Source organism: Zonotrichia leucophrys, chromosome 17 (genome assembly GCF_028769735.1).
Source record: "Zonotrichia leucophrys gambelii isolate GWCS_2022_RI chromosome 17, RI_Zleu_2.0, whole genome shotgun sequence".
NCBI classification, from domain to species: domain Eukaryota; kingdom Metazoa; phylum Chordata; class Aves; order Passeriformes; family Passerellidae; genus Zonotrichia; species Zonotrichia leucophrys.
Window position 1 is genome coordinate 2,307,460 of NC_088186.1, and position 13,406 is coordinate 2,320,865.

The 13,406-nt window shown below is 47.7% G+C and overlaps 1 protein-coding gene across 2 annotated transcripts in view; it reads right to left on the reverse strand.

The window, feature by feature from the left end:
• The window catches only part of NACC2 (NACC family member 2), a 55,505-nt gene that overhangs the window by 37,590 nt on the left and 4,509 nt on the right, over window positions 1–13,406 (reverse strand). Inside the window, exon 2 of one of the 2 annotated variants that reach the window (XM_064727533.1) lies at window positions 5,615–5,712. The exons of the other annotated variant lie outside the window; for it this stretch is intronic. The gene's annotated coding sequence lies outside the window, so the exon portion shown is untranslated. The remainder of the gene's footprint in view (window positions 1–5,614; window positions 5,713–13,406) is intronic. 2 annotated transcript variants of the gene reach the window in all.

The window sequence follows — 13,406 nt, forward strand, 5'->3', positions numbered from 1 at the left end:
ATAAGCAGACGATTTCAGCAGCTAATTTTACCATCACTTATGGTCGACTTTATGACTAAGATTTCATGCTGACTATATTAATCCTGTCAAATTTCAGAGTGAGAGAGAAATGATACTGTATATTTTATGGCTGCAATAACTTCTAAGCCATTAGACATGCATGCTGACATGAAAGTAATCAAATTGATTTTTTCCTATTACAATGAAGAACTTTGTATGAGCAAATAGTCTTTCTGGCACAGGAATGAAACTCCAAGAAGCCTGTGCTCACTCAGGAAATTAGGAAATTGCCACGAGCCATCCTTCAGAAATTCGAGTTTTCTGCTTACTCACATTTTATTGTCACCAAAGCTGAAAGGGACACGTTAGCCAACCAAAGGATCGACAAAAGCCAACGCCAGGGATAATCAGAGGGGTTTGAAGCCCTGTTAAATACTGCAGAAGCTGCAGTTAAATGTTTTCCCAGCATTAAAGGCTCCCCTGTGCCTTTTTTAACCTCTTCAGACACGATTTTACCCCTCACAGCTCACTGGCCACTCCTGCAGGTGTTGGGTGGGCAAGGTAAAATGGACCAGGGTAGATTCCTCAGAGGGTTTTTGGCAAGTCCAGGAGCCCTGGAAGTGTAAATGGATATCCCACAGCCAACGAGAAAGGCAGAAGGTCAACTGAAATGATTTTTAAATGCAAACAGGTCTTTAATTGTAAATTCCACTTAGTGCTTCGTTGAGCGTTTCAACACCAACTCATCTCTGCACTTCTGCTCTGCCCGCCTAAAATTCCAATTGAAAACCCCAAAATTCCAATTGAAAACCCCAAAATTCCAATTGAAAACCGCCAAAATTCCAATCGAAAACCGCCAAAACTCCAATTGAAAACCCCCAAAATTCCAACTGAAAACCCCAAAATTCCAATTGAAAACCCCCAAAATTCCAATTGAAAACCCCCAAAATTCCAATCGAAAACCCCCAAAATTCCAATCGAAAACCCTCAAAATTCCAATTGAAAACCGCCAAAATTCCAATTGAAAACCCCCAAAATTCCAATTGAAAACCGCCAAAATTCCAATTGAAAACCCCCAAAACTCCAATTGAAAACCCCCAAAATTCCAATTGAAACCCCCAAAATTCCAATTGAAAACCGCCAAAATTCCAATTGAAAACCCCCAAAATTCCAATTTAAACCCCCAAAATTCCAATCGAAAACCCCCAACATTCCAATTGAAAACCCCCAACATTCCAATTTAAACCCCCAACATTCCAATTGAAAACCCCCAAAATTCCAATTGAAAACCCCCAAAATTCCAATTGAAAACCCCCAAAATTCCAATTGAAAACCCCCAAAATTCCAATTGAAACCCCCAAATTCCAATTGAAACCCCCAAAACTCCAATTTAAACCCCAACATTCCAATTGAAAACCCTCAACATTCCAATCGAAAACCCCCAAAATTCCAATTGAAACCCCAAAATTCCAATTGAAATCCTCAAAATTCCCTATTGAAAACCCTCAAAATTCCAATTGAAAACCCCCAAAATTCCAATTGAAAACCGCCAAAACTCCAATTGAAAACCCGCAAAATTCCAACTGAAAAACCCCAAAATTCCCTATTGAAAACCCCCAAAATTCCAATTGAAACCCCCAAATTCCAATTGAAACCCCCAAAATTCCAATTAAAACCCCCAAAATTCCAATTGAAAACCCCCAAAATTCCAATTGAAACCCCCAAAAATTCCCTATTGAAAACCCCCAAAATTCCAATTGAAAACCCCAACATTCCAATTTAAACCGCCAAAATTCCAATTGAAAACTGCCAAAACTCCAATTGAAAACCCTCAAAATTCCAATTGAAAACCGCCAAAATTCCAATTGAAAACCCCCAAAATTCCAATCGAAAACCCTCAAAATTCCAATTGAAAACCCCCAAAATTCCAATTGAAAACCCCCAGACCCACCCTGCATGCCAAGCCCTAGAGAAAGCCAGGCCCAAGCAGCAGACAAGGGGCAGGGCAGGGGCTGTGCCAGCCAGGCCCTGCAGGGATGGGCAGCAGGGCACACCTGCCAGGTGAAATCCCTGTGGAAACCTGTTTGCTTCCCCTGCTGCGTGAGAACACGCTGGGTGTGAGAGGGCAGGATCAGAGAGGCTCAACAGCTCCAAAGAGTCAGCAAGCAGAAGCAATTAAGGGCAGATAACACAAATAATGCAGGAGACTCACCCGACACCCTGAGGGCACGGCCACGGCTCCTCTGCAGCCAGTAAAATGCACGATTTTCTTTTATTTTTGTTTTTTTTTTTTGTGGAATATTGGTATCAATCATTAAATAATGTCAGATCTTTCAGACCAAGTCATCTGCACGAAAAAAACTGGCAGAAGGACGTGCTAGAGCTGTCTGAATGCTCAAAGAGATAGGGGTGTGTATGTATATATATATTTATATACATATATGTATCTATGTCTTGGGTTAGCAAAATAATTACAGTTTTAACATGGATTTATTTAAAATTAAAATGCTTTGGTGGTTCTCTATCAATAGCATTTAGTTCTGGTTAAGTTTTCTTTTGGTATTTTTTAAGCAAAAAAGAATTTAGAAATACAAAACCATAAAACCACAACTACACGGATCGCCTCAACCGAGACTTGCAAAACACCAATTTTAGAGAATTCCAATTTTAGTGAATTCCAGTTTCAGTGAATTCCAGTTTCAGTGAATTCCAGCTTCAGTGAATCCCTTTTCCTTCCACACCAGATATTTGTAAAATCATCAAAGCTGCCATGAACAGGGAACCTTCCACTAGACCAGGTTGCTCCACCCAACGTGGCCTTAAAGAAAAACAAAGTTGGGTGTTTTGTTGTTGTTTTGGGGCTCATTATTATTTGCAGTTTGGGGCTCGTTATTATTTGGGGTTTGGGGTTTTTTTAAGTTACAAAGCCAACAAGCGTAAGAAAGTTTAAAGTAAGTTTTAAGTTATACAAGCGAAGCTCTCCCAACAAAACCCAACCCAAAGCTCACCCCAGCACACTGAGCCCATTAACCAGCACCAACCCAAGGTCCTTCTGCTGCCCCTGAGGTTCAGGAGGATCCCAGAACATTCCAGAACAAGCCTGACTGGGGATGTGATGCCCAGAGGAGGACGAGCAGAGAGCCACAAACCCTCCACCACCCCAGCAGGAACCAGCAAATCCTTCCAAGCCAACCCCAAACGAGATCCTGCCCCAAAGTCCTTCCCCACAGCGAAGGTAGAGCCTCCCAGGAGGGGCAGAGAACAATATCCATGAGTTTCTCATGACCTTCCCGAGATTGCCATGACAACACCGCTGCCACCCTCCAAACATGGATATATTCATTTGCGCTGGTGTGATTGAGAATAATTAGAGTGAGATTCCCTGAGCCAGGGAGTCACAGCTCTGGCAGCAGAGCCCAAGTTTCAAGGGAAGCAGCCTCAAATTTAAATGTAAAAAAGAAAACCGACAACACTCCTCGGAGCCGCGTGACCTAATTCATTATAAAGAATGTCAGTTAGCAAACCTTTTAAATAAAACATTAAGCTAGAGGTAATTTGAAGCCTTGTGGATTTTGTTTTACTCAATTATTTTCTAATGCTTCAACTTCAAGAATAAATATGCAGGAATCAAAAAAAAAAGAAAAAAAAAAGGAATACTAAGGGTTTCATTTAATTCTTTTTTCAAAAGAAATGAAGACATTCATACTAAACCAAAATACCCTCAACCAAGCTGGATTTTTAATTAAAACTTTTATGTCCTACAAGATTCTTCAAGGTTATAATATCTGCTCCCACATCATGAGGCAGCATCACGCTCACACAAGGGCAAGCCCAACATCCACGTTGGAACAACCTGTGCTATGCATTGCTGTACCTTATTTCCAGGACATCCACTCACAAATTAAACCAGGCTGGAATGCTATTTCCTCCCTGCCCCATAATTTCCATAACCACTTGCAATTTTCCCTCTGTTGGGAAGGGTTTCCCTGCAGCAGGCTGAGGCAGGGGATGATCACGCTGGCCTCTGCTTTGGTTTTATTAATGCCTGGTGCTAAGAGCAGGGCTGGATGAGGCAGGTGGGGATGGAAAACCTGCAGAAGGGCAGCAGAGGGTAAAAGGCACTGCTGGTGATCACAGCTTAAAATGAGGTTAATTGGGAAAAGGGGGGGAAAAAAGGGAATCACAGAATCCTGGAGTGGTTTGGGTTGGAAGGGACATCAAAAATCTATCAAAGCATGGGCAGGGACACCTTCCACTGTCCCAGGGTGCTCCAAGCCCTGGCATTGAACATTTCCAGGGATCCAGGGGCAGCCACAGCTTCTCATGGAAGAGCAGGAACAGTTTTCCTGTGATGAACAGGAACAGTTCTGTGATGAACAGGAACAGCTCTCCTGCGATGAACGCTACAAATGCTCTTCTAAGAAACACAACAAACCCAAAAAAATAAAAATAGTCATAAAGAGTCACCCTTTGAAGGAAAAATAAAAAGGAGTTTAGAGCTAAATATTTGATTTGATTTTGGCAGCATCACCCTTTTCCAGAGGCTACCAGAAAGAGATTTGCAGGAATGTGCTTAACACCGCTCTGCTACGAGTCCGTGCCGCAAAACATTCCGGAAACAAAGGAACCCAGAAGATAAAAAGATTCCTTTCCGCCACACTGTTCAGAATAAAACACCTCCCTACTCTGATTCAGCCTTCCTTGCAGTGTTTAAAAAATAAAAAGTCAGATTTTGGCTGTAATTCACCCAGTGAGTGCAGCAGGGATCTCCAGCAGCTCCCATGCTGACCCCAGGAGATGCCAGGGAAGCAGAGCCAGCTCATGTCACCCCTCACTGCCCTGATTTTCAGGTCACAACCACACCCTGGGGCCACTCTCGGGGTGTTAGAAGTTCTCCAGTGTCACGGAAATAAAGGATTTGGTGTCGGAGGAAGGTGTGAAGGGTGGAACCCACATGGCACATCACACCCGCCCCAGGGCGCCCCTGCCCCTGCACCCAGGGCTCCTTTTCAAGGCAGAAAACTCCGGATAAATCCATTTCTCTGCAGCAGGGAATAAACAAGGATTAGAATTCACCCGTTCATAACAGGGAAACCCTGCAGCTAGAGGTGGAGCCAGGCAGGGCCGGAACATCCAGCCTAAGTTGCTTGACGAATGCTAACTATGACTTCCAGCTTATTTATCTAATTTGGGTTGATTTTTAAATATTGAGTTATCTAACCAGACACAAAAGGAGAGCCTGAAAATTTCCCGTGTTAGTGAAAACTCTCCCTGCTGCTTTAATTCAATCTACATGTCTGAATATTACTGACTTTTCTCAATCACATTTGTATTGAGAAATCAGGAGCTCGTTTTCTCAAAATGGTGTTAAGTGCCTGGAAAACGGGGTTCTGCAGCAAAAGAGCCTCTCCAAAGCTGACTGAATGCACGGCTTGCAAGCATTTTAGTCATTTACAATATTTATCAGGCTCTATTTTTGTCAATCAATCCATAAGAAGAGCAGAACAGCCAATACCTCTAAAACAATCAGCTGGATTTCAGCACAATCTGAGAAAGGGGCAGCTCTGAAGTGACACAGCCAGTTTGTAACACACACACACACAAAAATACATACAGCAGGGATGAAGTCAGTGGCAAAATCCTCAATGGCTTCAGCTGGGCCAGGATTACCTCCAGGAACGTGCTTGGAGAAACACAGGGGAGATGCCAAGGCTGGGAAAAGGAGGATGAGGGAAGATTTTAATGCTCTCCACAACTCCTGACAGGGGAGACAGGCCAGGGAACAGGGTCAGGAGAGAGGGGAGGGCCAGCTTGGACAACAGCAGGAATTTCCCCATGGAATGGTGGCCAGGCACTGCTCATCCCTGCAGGTGCCCAGGGAAGGTCTGGATGTGGCACTCGGTGCTCTGGGATGGACTCAATGATTGATTCTTTTAAAATGATTTCATGATTGCTACTTTTGCTCAATGGGATCAGTGATCCCAGAGGTTTTTCCCAGCCTCAGTGACCCTGTGAAGGCTGCAAGGGGCAGGACCACCCATCCCACCCATATTGGATGGGTCCAACCCCATGCAGGGTGGTCTGACTGGTCCCAGTGACCCAGAGGGTGACACTGGTGGCACTGGGGCACCTGGGGGCTCTGTCCCTGTGGGATCCATCCCAATTCTGTTCCTTGGAGCTGCTGCTGAGCATCCCCACCCCATGAGGCACAACCACGAAATTCCAGAGAGCACCAAACAGAACATCAGAGCCTGTCATTGCCATCAGGGTGGATTAGAAACAAAGATCCAAGCACAAAACCCCTGCCTGCCCATCCCTGAACCCACGAGGTACCACTCACTCCCCCCAGCCCAAGCCTGCTTTTAAAATTCAGCCTTTATCAGCTTGAGTTGAGCAAATCCAGTCAAAAGGCAGAAACGGATTGTGCTAGTAAGCAGAAAAACTGTTACATCTTCTGAATGTAATTTTGCCAAAAGCCTCTGCACAATTTTTTTTGTCACGCTTTGCATTATGAAGGAAATTTCTTTTTAGAAGAACAGGAGAATGATTTGCATAATATTCTTTGCAAGTTAATATCAGCCTCTGATAATGATCTCTGCATAATGCAAAAACGTTTGAGAAGACTGTTACAACACTAAGTAATCATATTTTAAATTATGTTTCCCTTTATAGAAAGGTGTTGCAAAAACACACAGACATGAAATCTGTCTGTTGAAGTCCCAAGAACCACCTGACCATCTTCCCACTATTCTACTGTTACAGATTGCAACACTGCCTTTCAAAATCTTACAAAACAAATTACACTGCAACAGTCTGGCTTCACAGAAGGCAGAGCTTTTTCCTGCGCTGCTGCTCCAGCACTTTACATTTCACAAGAGCCTCTGATGCGCTGCAGGGGTTAAGCAAGGGCCCAGAAATGAAGCTGTAACGCCATCAGATGTGGTTATTTAGGTGGGCTGTCCCCTCCCTCACAGTGCCACCAGCACAGGTGGCAGCACCAGGGCATGCCCTGCCTGCCACCAGGTGGGTGACTCCTGCTCTGGCCCAGCTGCCTCTCAGATGGAGCACTGGAATTCAGATTGTGACACCCCACAGGGATCTCCCCAAAATCCCTGATAGGGATGAGGTGCTGGAGCAGCCAGGGGATCTCTGCTCACACCATCACTCATGGTAACCAGGTCAGGAACCTGACATGAAAGCAGAGGAGCAGGAGGAAGCCATTTGTACAACTCTGCTGCTGGGCAGCATCCTGCTGGATGTGGGTGATTTCCCTCCGAAGGGGGATGTGGGTGGGCAGCTAATGCACTTGGATATTAAATACTTCATATGTCACTGAGCCTTAACAGCCACAGGCAAGTGGTTAAAGCCTGAGCCAAGCCTCCCTGAAGTGCCAGGAACAGAGGGAGGCTCCCGAGACGGGAGGAGGTGGAATCAGGAGTGCGATGAGGCCTTTGGGACCAAACACACAAACGATGGAGCTCAGATCTGGGGTGGAGCATGGAGCAGGACCCAGGGGGTGGGCAGTGCTCCCAAGGGCAGTGCCAGCAGCAGAGAGTGTCCCAGAGAGCCACTGTGCCCATGGCAGCCCCAGCAGCTCAGTCAGTGCCACCCACGGCTGTCACACACACAACAGGGCAGCATTCAGCCTCTGCCGTGGGTGGTTCTTGTCCCACCTACTAAACCAAGCCTAAAATTCAAATACCAGATCTGAGCAGCCAAGGCAAGGAGGAAAAAACCTCTGGGATGTCAGTCTGGGCTCGCTGAGGCAGCTCAGGCACTGCCCTGGCTATGGAGCCATCCCAGAGCCATGAGATCATTCCTTGGTAACTTGGGGAGTTTGTCCAACACATGGACATGGGAACAACCCTTCACCCCATCCCATCTCCCCTTTCCATACCTTTCCAAGCAGCTCCTGGCTACACCTCATCCCAGGCTCCCTCAGATGGGTTTGCAAGCATTGGGAGGTTGGTTGGGTTTTCCTCCAAAAGCCGCCAGCAAATCTCTCCCTTTTTCCCCCAAACTGACACATCCATCCATAGTGGTGGGTGGCACCACCAGACACAGTTCCAAGCTCCCAACCCAGCTGCTGTCACCTGGGCAGCAGGAGGGAAAATCCTCCCAGCCAACACCAGGCACGTGCACTGGGGCGGGCACAGGGTGTGGGAACCTGCCCCAAACATTTCCATTGCTAATGCTGCACCCTGGGTCTCACACAGCATTCCTGAGGCACCCAGGAGAGGTCAGGAGCAGGCTGCAGGGCGGGGAGGGGACACCAAGCAGCCAAACAGCACCAATCCCTCAGGCACAGCCAGGGGAGGCTGCAGGAGCACCCGTGGGACTGCACTCAGCATCACTCATAAGCGCACTGCAACGTATACATAAATAAATGCACTGCAATTGAACTGTGCTTCCAGGATTTCTGTGGGGAAAAACCACTTGGGAGATGTGAAAAAGAACCAAGAAATCATGACTGTCACTCTACAGAACCTCACACAAGAGTGGTAAAAGCCACTGGCATATTTTTGTTTAAAATCACCTGCAACACTTTGCACTGTGGATATCACAGATGTGCCACTGGAGCTCTCTGGGTTTTCAGGATGGTCAAGCAAAGAATTTCAGCTCAGGGCTCTGCCAGGCTGTGCTGGGGGGACAGCCTGGAGCAGACACACACAGGCTGCAGCTTCTCCTGGCTCCTCCACCCCCTCCAAGCTGCGCTGCCCTCCTGTCCCCCTGCAAAGAGTTAAGTCCTCCCTCCTGCATCATTTCTCCTGCCAAATGCAGATTAGTCAGCAACTACTGCAGGATACACCTCTCCTAAGGCACTCATGAACAAAGCAACAGCCAGCTTGGGACCTTAAAGGGAAGGTAAATGAGGAAACTTCCTAAACTCGATTGCAGAAATATTCATGAAGGTACCCCAGGCTCAGGTACCTCCAGCTGCTCTGCTGAAGCTCCCACTGGCTCCCAAGGGACTGCAGAGGTGGGATGGACACTAAATCAGTGCTGCAGGCTGGAATTGGAACCCACCAGAGCATCTGAAACCACCCAGAGCCAAAGCCCCAGCCCTCCCTGCTGACCCCAGAGCAAACCTTGGGATGGAGGCAAACCAAAGCACTGCAAGGACCCTGGGCTCCATCCACATGCTTACAGTCGCACAAAGAAACCAAACACCCAGCAGTCATCTGAAAGGCCAGTTATTAGATCACTTGAAATGAGCTGAAATGAAATTCCCACAGGTTTTATTGGACTACTGAGATATTGATTCTGGTGTGTGCTTCTCACTCAGCCTGCAGCACAGAAATTCACCCTGCTAGAAATCCCACCTGTGTGCTGGGCCAGAAAATTCACTGGGAATGACCAGGGCTCCCTTTTCCTGAGCCTAAACCTTCCCTTCCCCTAAGGACATTTAGCTTGGTTGTCACAAATGCTGCTGGTTTCACCCAAAGGCACAAAGCACCCCCAGGGTGCAGAATACACCCCCAGTTCATCTGACCAGCTGAGCTGGGACAAGGATGGCTCCCACATCCCTGCCCTTATTTGACAATTTTGGATCCACATCCCCAATTCTCTCCGGTTATAAATTCACGCGATGCCTCGACAGCAAAACAACACCGCCATAAATTATTATATTTTTTCCTACCCACATAAAAAGGGAGCTAAACAATTAAAGCCCAGGCTGAGCTGTGTGTGCAGAGGCACTGCAGAGCTCCAGGAAGGCCTTGCCCAGCCGGGGTGCCCAGGGCTGGTCCCTGTGATGAGGTGCCAGCAGCACGCTCTGTGCTGCACGGCTCAGTGCCCACGGCAGGAACCAGCCCCGGCCTCTGCCAGCCCAGAGCTGGGCTGTGTTCACCTCAAACCAGGGTTCTGCTGCTCTGTTCACCTCAAACCAGGGTGCTGCTGCTCTGTTCACCTCAAACCAGGGTTCTGCTGCTCAATCCAGCCCAGAGCTCTGCTGCTGTGTTCACCCCAAACCAGAGTTCTGCTGCTCTGTTCTCCCCAACCCAGAGTTCTCCTGCTCTGTTCTCCCCAAAGTTCTCCTGCTCTGCTCTCCCCAAACCAGAGTTCTGCTGCTCTGTTCACCCCAAACCAGAGTTCTGCTCTTTTCACCCCAAACCAGAGCTCTGCTGCTCTGCCCTCCCCAGCCCAGAATTCTCATACTCTGCTCTCCCCATCCCAGAGTTCTGCTCTGTTCTCCCCAAAGTTCTCCTGCTCTGTTCACCCCAAACCAGAGCTCTGCTGCTCAATCCAGCCCAGAGTTCTGCTGCTCTGCCCTCCCCAGCCCAGAGCTATGCTCTGTTCTCCCCAGCCCAGAATTCTCCTGCTCTGTTCTCCCCAAAGTTCTCCTGCTCTGCTCTCCCCATCCTAGAGTTCTCCTCCTCTCCCCAACCCAGATTTCTCCTGCTCTGCTCTCCCCAGCCCAGAGTTCTCCTGCTGGGAGGCACCAGCTCTGCGGCTTGCACGAATCTGCTCAGCTTTTTGCTTTTTTTTAAAAAAAAAAAAAAAATCTAAATAAAAGTTCATGCTTGCAGCATAAACACAAGCTGGGCTGGTACTCCACTCCTCCCTGGGTGGGATGTGCTCATCCCCTGAGCTGCAGCTCAGCCAGTCCTGAGGTGCATCACTGCCTGGACAGCAGCACAGCCACCCTCCTAAAAATCCCCAAACCCTTCCCGTGCTGGCAAGGACACTGCTCTTCCCTAAAGGACCTGCCCTTCAATTGATCCAACGTCCCACAGGAGGTGTAAAGCCCTGGAGAAGGCGTCCAGGAGTGTGCAAGGCTGGGATGGAGCAGCACAGAGTGTTCTGGATGAGGGGCTGAGCACAGCCCATGGCCCTGATGCAGCCATGGCACAGATCCTGGAGCTGTGTGGTGACTCAAGAAGTCCTGATGTTCCTGATGCTGGATTCACTACACACAGCCTGTGAATTAGTCAATCCTCTTCTTTCGCCTGGGGAGGGGGGCTGGTCCCAATTCAAATATTGTGTAAGCTGAAAAAAGAGCCTCTTAACAAAAAAAAAAAAAACCAAACCCAAACAGCTAAAACGCAGAAATTCTATTCTGGAGGAACTGGGGAAAGCTGAAGCAACAATGACAAACGATTCCTTGCTGCTCTGCCATTCCCTTCCTCCCAGGGCCTTAAAAAGGCCTCTCACCATCCTGCCCTGGCCCTGCTCACGTTACACTGGGATCAACCAAAGCTGAGCCTGGTGCTCGTGTCCTGCCCAAGGTCACCGAGGCAGCCAGAGCCCAGCAGGAGCCCAGCCTGGACCTTCTGGAGCTTCCCAGGGCTCTGTCCCAGCCCCTGACCCAACATTCCCACATTTCCAGGTGTGACACAGCGCTGGGGAGTGATGGAGCAGCAGGGCTGCGTTTGGTTTTTGGCTTCATTTCCATGGACACCAAGGCAACCTTCCCAACTTCCCCTTTTCTCCAAGGCTTCTCTCTCTCTCCCTGCTTTTCTTCCCCCCAGTTCTTAAAATCCAATTATAGCACGACTCTCTCAGCAGGGGTCAGTGTGGAATAAGAATCGCCCGAGTTAATGGACATGAGACCAAGAAAGATTAATGCCTAAATGGTTTCAAAAGTTGTATGATGCCGATTTCATTAACATTTTAATTGTAATGTATCTTTTTAATCTTCTTTCACACTAATGGTTTTTATATGCTTCAAAAAAGAAAAGAGAAAAAAAAAAAAAACTGCTGACAACAAAAATATCAACATACCAAAATTAACAGACGGAACTGAGGGCTGTAATGGGAACTGAATGAAATGCAGAAAACCATGTTAATGATGCATTAAGAGTAGAAACTGTGCTCAGACAAGAGTCAAAAATTCAGCCCTACACTTGCATGCCCTGACTTTGAACAGAGGCACCTTTCCCCAGGTGCTCAGCACAACCCCACATTGTATCTTTCAGGGGGGAAAAAAACAACAACCTGTCAAGTTACTTATGCTTAAATGTACATTTCATAATCACTTACAAGCTGTCTGAAAAAAAAGCCCAAAAAGCAACAACCCCATCAGCTTTACCAAATGCAGAAGTTTATGAAAAAAAAAAAAAAAAAAAGCTGGCAATTAATCAGATTAAAGCAGGGTGACAGAGAGGAGCAGCAGGATCAGGGGAGGAGGCTGCTGCTGTCCTTGTCCCTCTCCATGGAATGGCACTGCTGTGGCTGTCACCACTCCCTGGGCTCAGGCTCCTCAAGCCACAGCAGAATTCCCAGACAGGAAAGATGCTGCTGCAACCGCCGTGCAAAATTTTATTTTACTTAATTAGAAGACAATTAAACCTAAGCAATAATGTTTCATTAAGCATGGGCATGTATTGATGATGTTAGCATGGATAAACGGAGGCACAGAAGGAGCAGATAATTGGGGAGCAGACAGATGAAGTTTTAAACAACTTTGGTTTGTAGAAATGGCTGAGAGATATGGCTCTGTCACCTGCACAAGCTGCAGGGGTGATGCAAAAACCACAAAGTTTTCCTTCCCAGTCCATCAGAACAACTTAGAAGGGAGAAAACCCAGTCAGAGGGATTCAAAACCTCCTTATGCCCACTAGGAAATCATAATCCCTAGGTTTGCCATGAGGATGTGATTCCAGCCACAACAGAATAACCAAAATGAGGATGTGACTCCAGCCACAACACAATAACCAAAATGCACAATATCCTGCTCAGGTTTAAACCTTTTAAGGTTTCTGCAGCTGCTGAGGTGCTGAAGGAGGTTTCTAGTGAAGGGGCAGCTACGGACAGAGGTTACTCCTGCTTGTGGGGATTTCATCCCACAGGATCTCAGCCATGGAGCAGAGCCTCTGCCAGGAGGGGTCTGTAATCCCACAGGGCAGCCAGGCTCGTGCATCCCACTGGAATCCTCCCAGCAAGCCCCATCTGCCTCTTCCCTTGGAAACCAAATCCTTTCATCCACCTTCAAATGGATAAACCCTCACTCCCCATCTCCTTTGGGCACCTGGCCACTGCCTTCTGCACGGCACACCGTGAAACACCAACCCTGTATTGATGTCTCACATTTCACCTCGGTGCAGCATAACCCCACAAACCTCAGGAGGGCCAAAACACCACCACCCCTTTGCCACCACTGCCCAGCCTCTCTGCCAGCCTTGATGTTCTCTCCTGTTTCCCTAATGCTTCCTATAATCCAAGTGTAAATGTTTGTCCTATGACAGGGAGAGCTGGCATGTAAAACATGTCCCCCCACACAAAATGTATATATATATCCCAGGCTGCCATATGCTTCCCAGTGGGTACCACGGCAGGAATGCTGAGTGGAGCAGAGCCAGGACCCTCCTGCATCCCCACCTCAGCCCCCTGCACAGGCTGTGCTGCTGAAACCCAGCCCCCAGGATGAGAAACACCTGCCTGTCCCCCAGCCCATCCATGCAGAG